The 15943-nt window shown below is 41.8% G+C and overlaps 1 protein-coding gene across 3 annotated transcripts in view; it reads right to left on the reverse strand.

Annotated features, from left to right (window-relative positions):
• Window positions 1–15943, reverse strand: part of MAP3K15 (mitogen-activated protein kinase kinase kinase 15) — a 201748-nt gene that overhangs the window by 150066 nt on the left and 35739 nt on the right. The window contains exon 1 of one of the 3 annotated variants that reach the window (XM_075594302.1): window positions 7436–8215. The exons of the other annotated variants lie outside the window; for them this stretch is intronic. The gene's annotated coding sequence lies outside the window, so the exon portion shown is untranslated. Of the gene's footprint in view, window positions 1–7435; window positions 8216–15943 lie in introns of those variants that run through there. 3 annotated transcript variants of the gene reach the window in all.

Genomic DNA, 15943 nt, shown 5'->3' on the forward strand with positions numbered 1-15943 from the left:
CCTGCCGGGTGCTCCAACACCCGGTAACGCCACACTGAAGGATAGGATCCAGCGACGGCGGTGGTCAGCCACGTGGGGCGACTTCCCGCGAGGAGTATCACCTTTGTAGGTAGTATCTAGTATGGTGGTGGTGACACCCTGCACGTGCACACCCTACCCCTTTCTCATCCCAGCTCCGACTGGCGTGCTCCTCTGCGCGCGAAAAAAATATCATTCTCCAGAGCAGGAGAATCCTGACGCGTTATTGGCTGCTGCAGCCCATGTGGTCCATCGCCCTAGTGCATCCTGTGGACTCTAGTCCCCTGCGGATCTATTCTTCCTAATGGCTGCCTCGCACGCCTATACTGCGCATCACCGGGAGATGACGAGAGGAGTAGCAATGGAGTGCTCTGCAGTGCCACCTGCTGCCCGGAAGTGGTTAAGCAGGAAGAAAGCCCTACACACCTACTCCCTCCTCCCCCACAGCTGTTCCATGATCAGCTGCCGGCATCCTCCTCTCTCCTCCTACCCGCCCAGGCCTGTCTCTATCCGAAGAGAGACAGATAGGCCACAACAGGGGGGGGAGCGGGCCCCCGGGCCTTGCCCAGGCTATAGCTACGCCCCTGAACTTACTGTAAAGCAGTCTCCACCTTACTCATGAAGATTGAAATCACTACAGTCATTTAAGTGGATCCTTAATTCCTAAAGCTTAGTACATACTATTACATCTATGAAGAGCTCTCTCTAGGTTTAACAACATATTACAACCTAAGGCTGAGGCCCCAGTACCTCCGCTGCACGCGCGCCCGCGAGACTGGCGGCATGTGCAGCCGATTCCCCGGTCTGCAGGGGGCTGCAGACCAAAAGACCAGGGGGGGGGGGGGGGGAAGGGGGACGTGGCGAGGGAGTGACGGGGGCGCGGCCATGACGTCACCCGGCAGTTTCGCTCTCATTGGCTGAACTACCGGGGTGTGGCTTAGCGCTCCGTAGCGAGTCCTGCTCTCAATTTTATTGAGAGCAGGAGCAACTTGCGCCACAGCGCTGCGGCCCCCCCTCGCAGCGGGCCCGGCGCCATTGAGGAGAGGGCTCTCATCCCTGCAGCGTCCGCCACAGTAGCCAGCAGGGTCCAGCCCTTAGTGAGTAAATAAATCCACAACATTAATATACACTGGGAATAATATGGCTGTAAATGAGTGTCTCTGGTACATACAATCGCCAGATGTACCAGAGCAGCAATGTTTGCGAGTCTGAAAACAGACCTGATATAATCTCATCATTTCTAAATGAACAGGCAATATTAAAATACCAATACAGCTGTTCATTGGATAAGTGGTTTCTAACTGAGGGACATGTCAAACCAAGAAGTGCCGGACATACCTTCAGAGCTCCGGGCTCTCTTAACGTATGGGCACGCTGGGCAGTTGCCCGGGGGCCCCACAGCATAATGGGTCCCCACAGCATAAGGGGTCCCCACGCGCCCGGCCCATGCGTGCCCACCAATGCTAAAAATCTCCATTCTAAGTCTAGCTAGGAGGGCTCGCTCTCCCCCCGCCGCGGCGCACGGCACCCTGGCTCGCTCGCTCTCCCCCGCCCGGAATTGGAACCCCGGCTCCGCACGCTCTGCGCCCACCTGGCACCCCGGCTCTGCTCGCTCTCCGCCCGCCCGGCACCCCGGCTCGCGTCACCACCGCTCGCAGCCTACCCTGCAGCACTTCCGGTGCCTGCTGCTGCTAGTGAGCACGTGGGAGTCTGGGAGCGACAGTGTAGGCAGGGCCCCGCGCACTGCTCTGACCGGGGGCCCCTAATGTTGTTAAGATGGCCCTGTCAGAGCTACTCAAGTATTATTAATTAGGGTGAGGTGGGGGAGCCTCACGGTAAGGAAATGTTTTCATTTGGTTATCACAGAATTTTGGTGGATATAAATATGGCACCAAATATGGACCATAGGCAACATCATTTCTAACAATCTTAATTGGTAGAAAGCCTTATGATTTTTCAATCACGGTCCTTAAATCCCAAATGCAGCATTTGTTTGTTATAAGTGAACTTGCCGTTCCAGACCTGCTGCAGTCACCATGCAAAGTGAGACAGCGCAAATGTGCCATGATTCCATTTTAATGTATGATCTCTGTGTAAAAGATTGATGATATGACTTGATGTGATGTTTGAGTGTAAATCACAGCCAAAAACCTGTTGTAATACAAGTACAAGCAATTGTTGTGTGTGGCTCAGTGTCTTCTTCGATGTCTATCAAAGGAGCATGTGTCTATCTACATTTTTATTAGTAGGTTAAAATGAAGCACAACCACAAATTAAAAAAGAGAGCAAACACAAGGCGTCCCCAGTTAAAAATAAAAAAAATAAATAAAAAAAATCACATTTATTGCTGTCACGTGGACAAGGTAAAAAAAAACGCACCACTCACGTATTTCGCACTTACATGTGCTTTATCAAGGTGTGCAAATATTAAAACAAATGAGCGCAAAACACCAAATGGAAGCAAACTGACGCAGTGTCAAATAACTCATGTTTGCAGCAATGCTCCAATTTCCACATATGGCCCTTTATCTATTTGTGGAGTGCGAGTTGATGGAATGTATATTGTACTGCGCTATGAATAATGAGTCTGCCAGGTCTTGTCTTATGCCCAATGTGGTAATAACTTGAGAACTTGCGAGGATTTCAGGACTTCTCCCTATAGATGGGCCTGACTACAACTCAAACACATGGAAACAAGCTTGGGCATGTCTTCCTGCAGGAGGGATTTCCCACGCACTGGGGGCTGTGTTTGGAATGTGGTCTTCACAATAATGAAGGTGCATTTCCGTGAAGAAAAAAATACCCGGCACATTTTTTAAAGTCTCGCTCAGTGATTATTTCCGCATTAGATTTGTCAAATATATAAAAGATAAAGTCAATCGGAATGGGGGAAAAAAAGTGTCATTACTCGGCTAAAACCTATGATTGAGGAAATGCAAAAATACAGCCCTCCTCTCTTGCACTTCTCTTGATCAGCCCTAATTAAAGCCCTCATTTATCACAAGAAAGCAACACCAAGCCCCTTTACAACAAATCCATCCGTCTAAATAAGTCAATACTTCTCATGTATACACAGCAGATAAGGTTGAAAAGAGACATATGTCCATCTCGTCCAAGCTTGAATCGGCCGAGATACTCATCCTATAGTTATAGTGACTTCTATTTATATTGATCCAGAGGCAGGCAAACAAAAAACCCCAGTGCAACGTTTGCCAATTATGTCTCATATTTAGAGGATCATCCGATGAACACAATATTGAAAGATAAGAATAACAAAAAAAAAGTGCCCTTCCAAATGGAGTATAATACCATGCACTTTAAATGTATAGAGAGAGGCAGCAGCACACCAAGATAAAGTGAACCAATAATGTATTACTCACATTAATAAAAATCGCCAATGTTTCGACCCGCACATTAGTCTTCCTCATGGCCTAGTGTGTGGGTAACAACTAGTTTATGAATGGGAGTAATAAATGAATTATTTGTTAACTTTGTATGGGTGTGCTGCTGCCTTTGTATTTATCTCAATAGATTATACACGTTGGGAATCAGGCAAACACCCTGTTAGCTCTAGCACCCTCTCTGACTGCAGTCAGCACATACTATATGACAATCTATATCTCCCCTTGAGCACCATCTTCATTGCTTCACCTTTAAATATACACCACTCATACTTTCCAAGAAACACACTAAATATGTAGATTTAGATTGTAAGCTCTTCGGGGCAGGAACTGCTTTTCCTAATGTCTACTTTTTATATTAAAGTGCTTATTCCTATTATGTCACTTATATTACTGCTGAAAACGCTATGTACATTGACGACGCTATATTAATAAAGACATACTGTACATACAAACCTGCCATACAAAAGGTCAACAGGGTGATAGCAAGTGCTAATTAGGTTCTCTGATTGCCTGGTCTCTTTGGTATCAGAGAGCTAGATCTGAAGAATGACTGTCTTGCATTATTATCACACCATTGGCATGGGGTTATCAGTGCAGTTAAGTCATGCTCCCTTAGTAGTAATGCTAAATCTGTAATTTCTTTGGGTCCCAAATCTAGAGTTGCCAGGAGTCCAGTATTGAACCGGACTGTCCTGTATTTGGACACTGTCCAGTAAAAAATTAGAGCTTATACCGGACATGTATTTGTCTGTTATTACCTCTCTGACATAGTCACATGAAAGGCTTGGGGGGGAGGGGGGGATTTCCCTGAGCATAGAGAGAGCAAGGCTGTTGCTAGGGGGCTGGGCAGCTTCCTCTATCCTGATTGGCTGCATTACCCAGCAGCAGCCAATCAAGAGGAGGTGTTAGGAGTCTGTGGAGAGGAAGAAACAGCATGGAGCGGAGAGAGGTGTGTGTGTGCCTCGAGCACATCGCACCTGTCACCATTGTGTTCAGTATTTATGGAGACGCCACCTGGCAACCCTAGTCACAACCAGGGTTGCCCTGAAGACTATGGGTTTGAGATACTTATACCCGAGCTACAGGTTTTGATGTAAAATCTCTGGCTGAAGGGCGGGAGACGACTTGGACCGTCGGTTGGAGCGAAATAAAGCAGGGCAGCAGAGGACGACAGCCGGGGAGGAGCACGCCCCAGCGGTCCGACCCGGAAGTCTTCATTGACTTCTCGGGTGGCATCTCCCCCTCCATGCTCCTGTCAAAATGGAGCTGTGACGTCAAATGGTGTCGCGTTGCCATGACAACGGGGCAGCACGTTACTTCACGGCGCCATGCAGTGTCAAGTTGCCATGAGAACATGACGTCTCATGGCACCATGACATCCTGTTGTCATGACAACGCAGCGCCATTTGAGAACGCAGAGTCATTTTGGCAGGAGCATGCAGGGAGAGATGCCGCCAGACAAGGACCTGCATTTTTGGTTATACCTTGACGTTCGGTATGCAGGCTTACAACGCTTTGGCCAAAGGGTTTAACTAAAAAAACAAGTAATTACTATTATTAGTCAAGTATTTAAACTTTATACTTATTACCATACATGTTTTGTCAATTTGATGTAGCATTGGGCACCCCTGTCTTTTGTTGTATACATTTGCCTCGCTCAGTAGCACTCTTTTTGGCATAATTATATATTCATGATGTGGTGGGTGTAGGAGTTTGAGCTAGCTGGGAATATGTGTGTGTTAAACAAGTTTTATTTGGTCTACCGAGAGGCAATGCGTTGCTGATCCCTGCAGCACAGAAGGGGTTAAATGTAACAGAGCTGCCACAATATTCCAGCACACTTTCTGGGGCTTTACTAGCTGTAAAAAAAAGCTAGCACTGCATTGTGTTATCAAGGGATAAATACAACTTTTGTATTGAGACAGAAAATCTCAATGATAAAGGTAGATGGGAAAAGACTAGGGTACTGTTACAACCCGGTTACAGGCAAACATTGGGAAAATCTGTGCAAACAGACAATGCTGCAAACGAATGAACAGCTAACGAACCATTAACTTTGTGTGTCATTTGCAGGGTGTGGGAGAGATAAAACAGAGGATGAGCCTGCGGCTCACAGAGCAGGCTGGCAGTGTTGAACCAGACAAGTGGAGGTAAAGACTAAATTCAATCTCAGCCAGAAGGAGAATAAAATTGGGGCACCCTGGAAAAATGCCCAGGTTGAGCTGTGCTTTGCCTCATTTCCAAAAACGCAACACCGCAGAGGGCAATTATATTGTAATACATGAAATGGCTTTGTACAACATTACAAATTAAGTTGTACAGTCGTCCCAGGCACTGGGGCGGTGGGCCTCATGGCAGCCTGGAATTAGGAGCATTTGCCCAACTTGTCTGCACATTTTCCTACTTCTTCAAAACCTACCCTGAGTCTACACTACGAATGTATTATATTATGTTACATAAAATTTAACAGAAGAATAGTGGGTTGTTACATCAGCATATCTGCATGCGTGAGGGATGAGTGGTCACTTCTGCAGCATTGACGCAGTCGGATACATACACAAAAATCTCCCATTGATCACCTATATCTATACATTTGAAGTTATTTCATAAATAACAAGCGCAGTTATGAACCATGGGGGTAATATGAGAAGGGTCTCATATTTCCTCCCAAACCTGGCCCTACTACCTCCTTCCACATTACTGTTGGAACTACGATTATTCACCCAGTAGCCCAAGCACGCTGCCTAGGGGTCAAACTCGACTCCTCTCTCACATTCGCCCCTCACATTCAAAACATTTCTAAAACTTGTCGCTTTTTCCTCTGCAATATAACAAAGATACGCCCTTTCCTCTGTTGCTCGACTGCTAAAACTCTGACTCAGGCTCTCATTCTCTCCTGTCTTGATTACTGTAACCTCCTGTTGTCCGGCCTTCCTGCCTCTCACCTGTCTCCCCTACAATCTATCCTAAATGCTTCTGCCAGAATCACTCTACTCTTTCCTAGATCTGTCTCAGCATCTCCCCTCATGAAATCCCTCTCCTGGCTTCCGATCAAATCCCGCATCTCACACTCCATTCTTCTCCTCACTTTTAAAGCTTTACACTCTTCTGCCCCTCCTTACATCTCAGCCCTAATTTCTCGCTATGCACCATCCCGACTCTTGCGTTCTGCTCAAGGATGTCTTCTTTCTACCCCCTTTGTATTTAAAGCACTCTCCCGCCTTAAACCTTTTTCACTGACTGCCCCACACCTCTGGAATGCTTTTCCCCTCAGTACTCGACTAGCACCCTCTCTATCCACCTTTAAGACCCACCTTAAGACACACTTGCTTAAAGAAGCATATGAATAGCACTGTGGATATTCTGAACACGATACATAAAGCTTGGCCCCCTGCAGACGCACTTACCAGAACTCCCTCCTACTGTCTCTGTACATTCTCCCTACCTACCAATTAGACTGTAAGCTCCTCGGGGCAGGGACTCCTCTTCCTTAATGTTACTTTTATGTCTAAAGCACTTATTCCCATGATCTGTTATTTATATTATCTGTTATTTATTTGATTACCACATGTATTACTACTGTGAAGCGCTATGTACATTAATGGCGCTATATAAATAAAGACATACAATACAAGGGTGGGATATTAGTTTCAGCAATATAAATCGGACAGGTGATGGCAGTAATAGGGTTGTTATTCTAAGAAAACATGTGAAAAACGGGGAATTATCCCCCAAAAGCCTGATGCTGCAACCAGGGCAAATAATCTTTATCAGTCCATAGAGCACAGAGATGAAAACAACATCGTCATAGAAAAAAATAACTTAAGTTGTAAATCCTCCACACGTAACCGGACTAACTCAGGGTGGGGGGGGCTGTAAAGCATGAATACTGGTAGAAGTACAAGAGGGCACGTCAGAAGACATGCCAAGGAGTAAATCCCGGCATCCAGTAACTGCTAACCTCACCTACACCCCGTGTCCCACGATGAATGAATCAGCTGGCAAGTACTCACAGTATGATGTATAGACTGCCGGGTGATGCTGATAGAAAGGCAGCGTTGTTCCAAGCTGCTTGTTGTGTCGGCGTGCTCCTGCCAGTAATTAGTACGAAGAAGAAAAAAGGATATCTCCGCAGTCACAGCTCTCCATAATCAACCAAGCGCAAATAGATAAAAAATAAAAAACTTTATTTAATCAAAGATCAACATCAGCAAGGCGTGAACAAACGCTGACGCATTTCATCCTGACGCGAGGACTTTATCAAAGAGTGAAGAACCCTTACACACAGCTGATCCCTAAATAGGTGGTGACATGATCTGATTGGATAAAAAATGGCAAGTATGCATCACACACACTTGCAGATTAAGGCCTGGGACGTGGTGCAGGGAGCGGCGCTGGGCAGCGCTGATGCTCATGCTCTCCTGCTCAAGTAGGAGATTTTTCTTGTCCCTGCATGAGCGTCAGCGAGCGCGCTTGTGTGCCGGGTGGGAGGCGGGCCTGGAGGCGGGGCTAGCGCGCCACGTCACGGCGCCATTGGCTTCTGGCAGTCACGTGACCGGCCCTGCGCTTGCATGAGCGGCAAAATTTAAACTCGTCTGTCTCCTGCATTTCCACACGCCTCCGCACGCCTGCGGAAGCGCCGTCTCAAGCCGCGCTGATAGGGATAATGTTTCCCCTCAGCGCAGCGCGGCTCAGCACGGTCTTTTTGACCATGTCCGAGGCCTAATGAACTAATCACCGAAAAGATTCTGTCATTAGAAATATCAAACACGCCCCACAGAGAGAATCGCTGTGTGCAACAAAAAAAACATACAATGTGGCAGTTGATAAATAACAGTTGGAAAAAAAAAATCAAGTTAAAATATAAATAAAGCTGTGGCCTTGTTTTTCCCCACACACAATGTGTCTGTCGTTATTTGGGGTGGGGGGGGGGGCATGTGGGCTCCTAACGTGCCGTGTGTGTTCACATCGGTCCCCCTTAAATACTCCTATTTATCAGGCCTGAATCAGCTATACCCTGCTACTTATGGGTTTGTAGTGTTTAGGTTTTTTTCTGATTGGTCACTTTAAATAAACTCCCCGAGTGTTCGAGTGGTATCTGTTATAGCCATGTCTACATTAAATCTTTAATCAAATCTTCAGTCTAAATGATGTCTGAAAAATCTAGTGGGGCAAAATGACACATTTGGTCTCCAGTCATGTATTTGCTAATACATATCACGTGCGGGGATCCCTCTCACTGCTATAGCATGAAAAGAAGTAGTGCTCCTCCTGCGTTCAGCAGGGTCAAAAGTACTTGTCATTCCAGGAACATCACCACAATCAGGGAGCTTCCAGCACTTGTGCCTGTTGCTTGTGTCACACAAGGGAAGGTGAGGATTTTAATGAAAAAGAAAGAAAAGGGAAAAAAAAAAAAAAAGAGAGACACACACTATTGGGGCGATGTATAAAGTGCAAACTGGATACTTTTTGCCCCAAATAGGAGCTAAGCAAGGACATGTTTAAACAAGCATAAATGAATCCAGGTGTGTTGTGTTAATTTGGACGCATTTAGGATCAAAATGGCCTATGGGAGCAATTATAAAAGCAGTTGCTGTACCTTATCAATAATCGCTTTATACAGTACAGTCATTTCTGCCTTTTTCGCCACTAAAGAAGACTACCCTTTCCAGGTTAACACTTCACGATTGATGCTCTTTAGAAAAAGAACAAAAAAGTCATAAAAAAAATGTTCTCTCTAAATAATGTCGAAAAGGGTCTTTGAATTGAGAACGTGGGACATGTTTCCGTGGCATGTCTTCTGCCCTGTATTACTTTCTCCTCCTTTACCGCTCTACTCTTTATGACTTGCTCTGTAACAGACACAGGATGCGTCTACACCAGGGGTAGCCAACTCCAGTCCTCAAGAGCTTCCAACCGGTCAGGTTTTCAGGATATCCCTGCTTCAGCAAAGGTGGCTCAATCAAAGACTGCACCACCTGTGCTGAAGCAGGGATATCCTGAAAACCTGACCTGTTGGTAGCTCTTGAGGACTGGAGTTGGACTGGTGTTGGCTACCCTTGGTCTACATCATATTACATTATCATGATTATGGAAGAAACCAGTTAACACAACAATATTCCACCCGTACAGGGCCCCCGTTACAAACAAAACTGCCCAAAAACGATGAAGGTACAGTGTATCATAAAGAAAATCACATAATGCAGAGATATAGTCAGAGTTCTTTGTTTAGGAATTGTTGTCTAGTAATCCTATGGTTACGGATTGATATAGTATGCAAATATATAGGACACAAAGGCATACAGAATATCTCTATTCTGAAAAAGATCCAAACCAGGAAGTAACTTTCATGCTTGTCAGCATGTGGAAGCAGAACTTCAATCAATACAAACAGCTGCAGCATAAAGGAGGTCACGGCGGACCTTGTAACACAAGCGAGGAACACCAGTATACAAGCCGTAAATATGCAGGGGGATGCCGCCCCTCCGATGATGTCACATCAGTGACGCCCCACTCGTCGACGCACGTTTCGCGTGTATGCCACGCTTCTTCGGGGGGAAGAGTCTGGTATCCTGATCCTATAGGTAGGTGTCTGTATGTGTATATGTATATGTATATATAGTACAGTACATGCATCGATAAGTTGGGAAAAGGTAGTGCTTCACTTTAAGTACATTTTCACTTTACATACATACTCTGGACCCATTGCGTACATTAATACGGGGTATGCCTGTATATGGTGGAGGGTTTTAGTCACCTTTTCACTCACCATAACCTTAATTTATATATATATATATATATATATATATATATATATATATATATATATATATATATATATATATATATATATATATATATATATATATATATATATACATATATATATATACATACACACACACACACATACACACATACACACACACAAACAAAAAGACTGCGCCCCTTGGTATCTATATCAACTGCAGTAGCGTAATAAAAATCTGTTATTGTGAACCCCTATATATATGGGTCACTATAGTGATGTATACAGAAATGATGATCTAGCAATGTAAATAACACACAAATATATATAAAAAATATTGTAAAAATGATAAAATAAATAAAATGCAATATCTAAATGATATAAACAATGTATAACTAGTGACTATAATAATCTATATATTAAAAATCTATATGTATTAATAAAAAAATGAATTGAAAATGAATAGAAATTATGATGACATTAATGGGATATTATATTGAAAATAGAGTCCAGAAAAACCATGTATAAATAGTCCTGTTGTGATGAACATTGTATGATGGTCCTCTATTCAGGATACTGGCAGCTTTCTATAAGGAAACAACGACCTCCCAGTAGATCTATGAAAAAACGAGAAAAAAGAAAGCGACCGATCCTAGTGTAATATGAAAAAATACACAATTTAATATTCCCAGTAAAAATCCAACAAATTTAAACTCACAAACAAAAATAGTATATCAAGCATGTAATGAGTAATACTCATTCACCAGACGCTGGACTCCACTGCAGTATGGGTGAAGTTCCAGGGGAGCGTCGCCGAGTGCCCAAAAAGAAGAAAACAGTGGATAGTGTAATACTGTAAGACCAACGTGTAAATAAATGTGTAAGAGCTTCCAAATTCCTACTCACAAAAGCAGCGGGAAAATGAGCATATAAATCAAGTGAAAACGGTGATGCAGCCCAATCCGGAGGTGTGGTATATAAATCAGCAACTCTCGAGAAAGCAGAAAACAACCATAGTGTAGATAGAAAATAACAATTTTATCCAATAAAAAGACAAATGGAGGCTTACGGCTTATGAAGGAAATATCAGCAAATGAAAAGGGGTCTTTGTTACGGCGCGACTCTACTCGTACAGTCTCCTCGGTTCCAGCTTCTCCACTGCTCTGCTCGCACGCCTTACACCCACTTGTAGTCTTAGCGCCTCTGAGCTACCGTCCAGCAGGAGCCCCAGAGAACGCACAACTTCTCCTGATGTCGCCCGGAAACAAACTGAAGCATACAGTGGTTCCGGATAGGAGGAAAGGAGATGGTAGGACCTTGGGGGATGAATCATCAGCACGTGGCAGTGTCCCAGAGTCTTAATGAAGTCCAAAGTATAGATAGGTCTGGTGTGATAGCTGTCACTAGCTCACACTAGCAGTCCCTACGCGTTTCTTCACATTTAGGTAATTTCATCAGGGGATAAATGAAGGATGTACGTTAAAGGTATTTATATTTGCATAAACCAATCAAAAAAGATCTTGGCTAATTAGATAATTACGTGAATAAATGAAATCAATTTATGGCTATAAAGCCAAATGTAAACATATTTCAATAGAGTTGTCAAATGAAAACATATAATAAATAAATATATATATATATATATATCTCAGTATTATGGTTGGCCCATCCTTTAGCTTCTTTGCATACCCAGTTAATCAACCCCACACTGATGAGACCCATTAAGGTCGAAACAGCTGTCTGTGGGTGGTTTTCTGGGTATGCACCTTAACCCTGGCTGTGCTCAAAGCTGTGACCATGCAGCAAGCTTAAGCCTATAGGGAACCATGTTAAAAATGGTTTTGAAGCAAAAAGTGGCACTGTGTGCTCATTTGCATGTCATTTCCCAGAATCCCTTGCTGCAGTGGAAGTGCTGTGTGCTGGGTGATAATGGGGAAAGGCGGGGTTGCAGACCTGCCTAAGACATGCAGATGAGAACACAGTTGTATTTACACACATATATATATATATATATATATATCCACAAAAACACATACCAATATCCTGTATACAGATCACATTCGTATATATATATATATATATATATATATATATATATATATATATATATATATATATATATATATATATATATATATATATATATATATATATATATATATATATATATATGTGTATACATTCCTGTGTGTACCTTTGGTATGTATGTGTGTATCAACCAGGCTATGTCTCAATTAAATACATATCATTAAATAACGATTCTTAGTGATGGCATAAAAAGCCTATATTTTAAGTCTTTAGGCACACACCTACAACCAGATAACAACATGAATGTCTGTATGTGTATAGATTATAATGTTACATACAGCAAAACAAATATACACGTATAATTAATTCAATACAATAAAATATTAAAAAGAAAGAGGAACAAAAAGACAACAAAAAATGTATATTAAATGCATTTTATACTTGTAAACCCTCCTATAAATTTGAGATAAATATCAACCACATGCAGTGATCAACATATCTCTCAAATATGGGCTACTATAGGAGGATACAGTAAATTGATTTATTATAATTGTTATATGATTAGAAGAATGATATATTGTATTATTAGAGGAACTACAATATTATTTTAATTTCAATTAATCTTCAATTTATCTTATAATTCTTTAGGGATGTCAATGAACATGTCACTGAATGAACGAGAATTTGAGAATTTATACACAAATATTAATATTTATATCAATATTTATCAATACCCAAAGATGTATTTGGATCATGTTAAACCATATAAATTTAATTTATGTAATATTCAATTTGTACATGTGTATAAATCTCTAATGCATGTGTCTTTTATATTCAGATAAGAAAGAAGATATATCAAGCAGACTGAGAGTTTGTATCCGAGGTCACGAGTATCCCAAACTGGAAAGAATGCACCATACAGATAAATAAATCACTGTCAGCCGAGGAAAAGATATCTCTAAATATATTACTAAAACGGCAAAAAAAATTTTTATATGTGTGTGAATAAAGTGATCTAATTATGAACCTATAAATATGTGAAAAAGACATATAATGTGTATGTGCGTATATGAATCAATGCACATTTAGTGAATTTCTATATAAAATAAATACATTTCTATCCTTGATTAAAAAGTAATAAATTAATTAATATAACTCTGTATTTGTACTTTGTATATATACATACACATATAATTATGTATATATACATATACAAAATTGTGTTTCTATATATAGTGATATTTAATTATTTTATGTGATTTCTATCAATAAACTTTATATTTATATGGTTCTTTATCAGAACTATGTGAGTGCTTGTGATGATATATAATTTGAACAAATAATTGTGGAATGAACAGAAACATGAGGAAAAGACTCCACGAGACAGACACAGAGGGAACATGTCAAGCATGTTCAACCCAGACCTCCATATCTCGTCACCAAGGAAGAATTGAACCTACTATACTACAGTACTAATGTCAATGCAGTCATTTAGACCAAATGGACTAAGTGTATTAAGAACATAGATCCAGTAAGTTTCCCGTAAATTTAGACGTTTATGTCTATCGCCACTTAGTAAAGTAGATTTAATTATTTAAATGCCCATCACTGTCAATGTGGTTGGGTCCTGATTATGTTTCAATTGATAGTGGCGAGATAGACTATGTGTTTGTAGTCCATGTATGATGTTCCTACGGTGTTCTAAAAACCGTGTACTTAGAGAACGTGCAGTCCTCCCAATATATTGTAAACCACACGGGCACATGATTACATAGACTACAAAACTGGATAAACAATTAATATGTCCTTTGACAAAATGTGTAGATCCATTGGAATGAGAGGAAATACTATTTGAAGTACTTAAATGTTTGCATGTTATACATCTTTTACGTTTACAAAGGAAATTACCATCAGTATCAGTTACATTCTTTGTGTGTGCATCATCTGAGATTTTCAATCTACTAGGTGCCAATAGAGATTTGATATTCCTGGCCCTCTGGAATACAACCGGTATCCTTGTAGGTAATCTACTACCAATGATCGGGTCATTAAACAAAATATTTTAATATCGATTTAATCTTGGAAAATGCATTGTTATATTGAGTAATAAAAAAAGGTGAACTAGAATTATTTCTCAACCCTCTATCATATCTGTTACTAATAGCACCAGTGTTTCGTTTTGATTTCTCCAAAAGTTCACATCTATCTATTGAACCTACCTGCTTGAACGTCTCTTGGATGGTGTCTTTATTATATCCTTTAGCTACAAATTTGTTGACTAGAACATCCCCCTGGGCCAAATAGTCAGAGTCAAGAGAACAATTTCTCCTGACCCTTAGGAATTGGCCCCTGGGGATGTTCTCCAGCCATTTTTTGTAATGATTGCTGGTATTGTGTATATATCCATTGGTAGCTACTTTTTTAAAGAAGGTTTTCGTGATGGTTTTGCCTTCTTTATTGACACTAAATTCCAAATCAAGGAAAGTAATCTTGGATTTATCCATCTCCGATGTAAATTTCAGCCCCATATTGTTAGTATCAAAGGATGAAAAGATATCTATCAGTTCTTTCTCTTCGCCGTCCCAGATGAACAGCAGGTCGTCTATGAAACGGCCATAGAACACCAGCCAGGCCCCCAGCCTAGCATTATCTCACACATGGATACTCTCCCACAGTCCCATGTAGAGGTTAGCAAAGCTGGGGGCAAATCTGGTGCCCATGGCCGTTCCATAGACCTGCAAATAATCCCGATCTTCGAACAAAAAATAGTTATGCATAATATATATATATATATATATATATATATATATATTATGCATAACTATTTTAAATATATATACGGATTGTCTCCAATGAATGTTTTTTTTATCCATTGAAGTGAGTGCAATGGGGAAAGACAGGGTTGCAGACCTGTCTAAGACATGCAAATGAACATACAGTAATATTTACAGTTGCTTTATGCTTTACTGTGGAGGGTTTTTGTCACTTTTTTTACCCACCATAACCTTAATGACAGTGGTGATTATATATATATATATATATATATATATATATATATATATATATATATACAAAAAGCGCCAGCACCATGGCATAATATTGTATGTAAAAGTTGACAATTTATTAAAATAGAGAGTGACCGCCAGGACATGCACTTACTTCAATGGATAAAAAAAACATTCATTGGAGACAATCCGTATGCCGTGGAAGACTGCAGGAGGTAGGAGCCAGGTAATGTGGTATGAGAGTATACAGTTGGTAAGCAGTAGATACTTAGTAGCTGGAAAATGGTCAGAGCATCCCTTCTACATCAACAGAGGGGAAGATGGTATCCACGGATAGCTGGTGTATCATCCAGGGCTGCAGGAAATGTCCAGATGTATGCTGTTACACCCCATGTGTAGAGCGCACGAGCGCAATAGCAGCAACCTGTCACTGGAACACCCTGCTCCGCTGCACGTGGCTCTGCCAAACCCAGAAGTATCCCCTGCTCAACCTCCTCGTATGGAGTAAACACTGGCAAACCTCGAGACAGTTCCTCAACCGCCGTGATGACGTCAGTGCGTCACGACGTCCGACGCGTTTCGTCACCTTTTCCAAGGACGTGACGAAACGCGTCAGACGTCGTGACGCACTGACGTCATCACGCAGAGTGGGCACTATAGGGATTTCCGGTTGGTACAGTGCCTGTGCTAACCTGACACCTTGGCTGCTTACCATATGTGTACTCCCCTTTTTACCTGGC

Source organism: Ascaphus truei, chromosome 3, assembly GCF_040206685.1.
Source record: "Ascaphus truei isolate aAscTru1 chromosome 3, aAscTru1.hap1, whole genome shotgun sequence".
NCBI classification, from domain to species: Eukaryota; Metazoa; Chordata; class Amphibia; order Anura; family Ascaphidae; genus Ascaphus; species Ascaphus truei.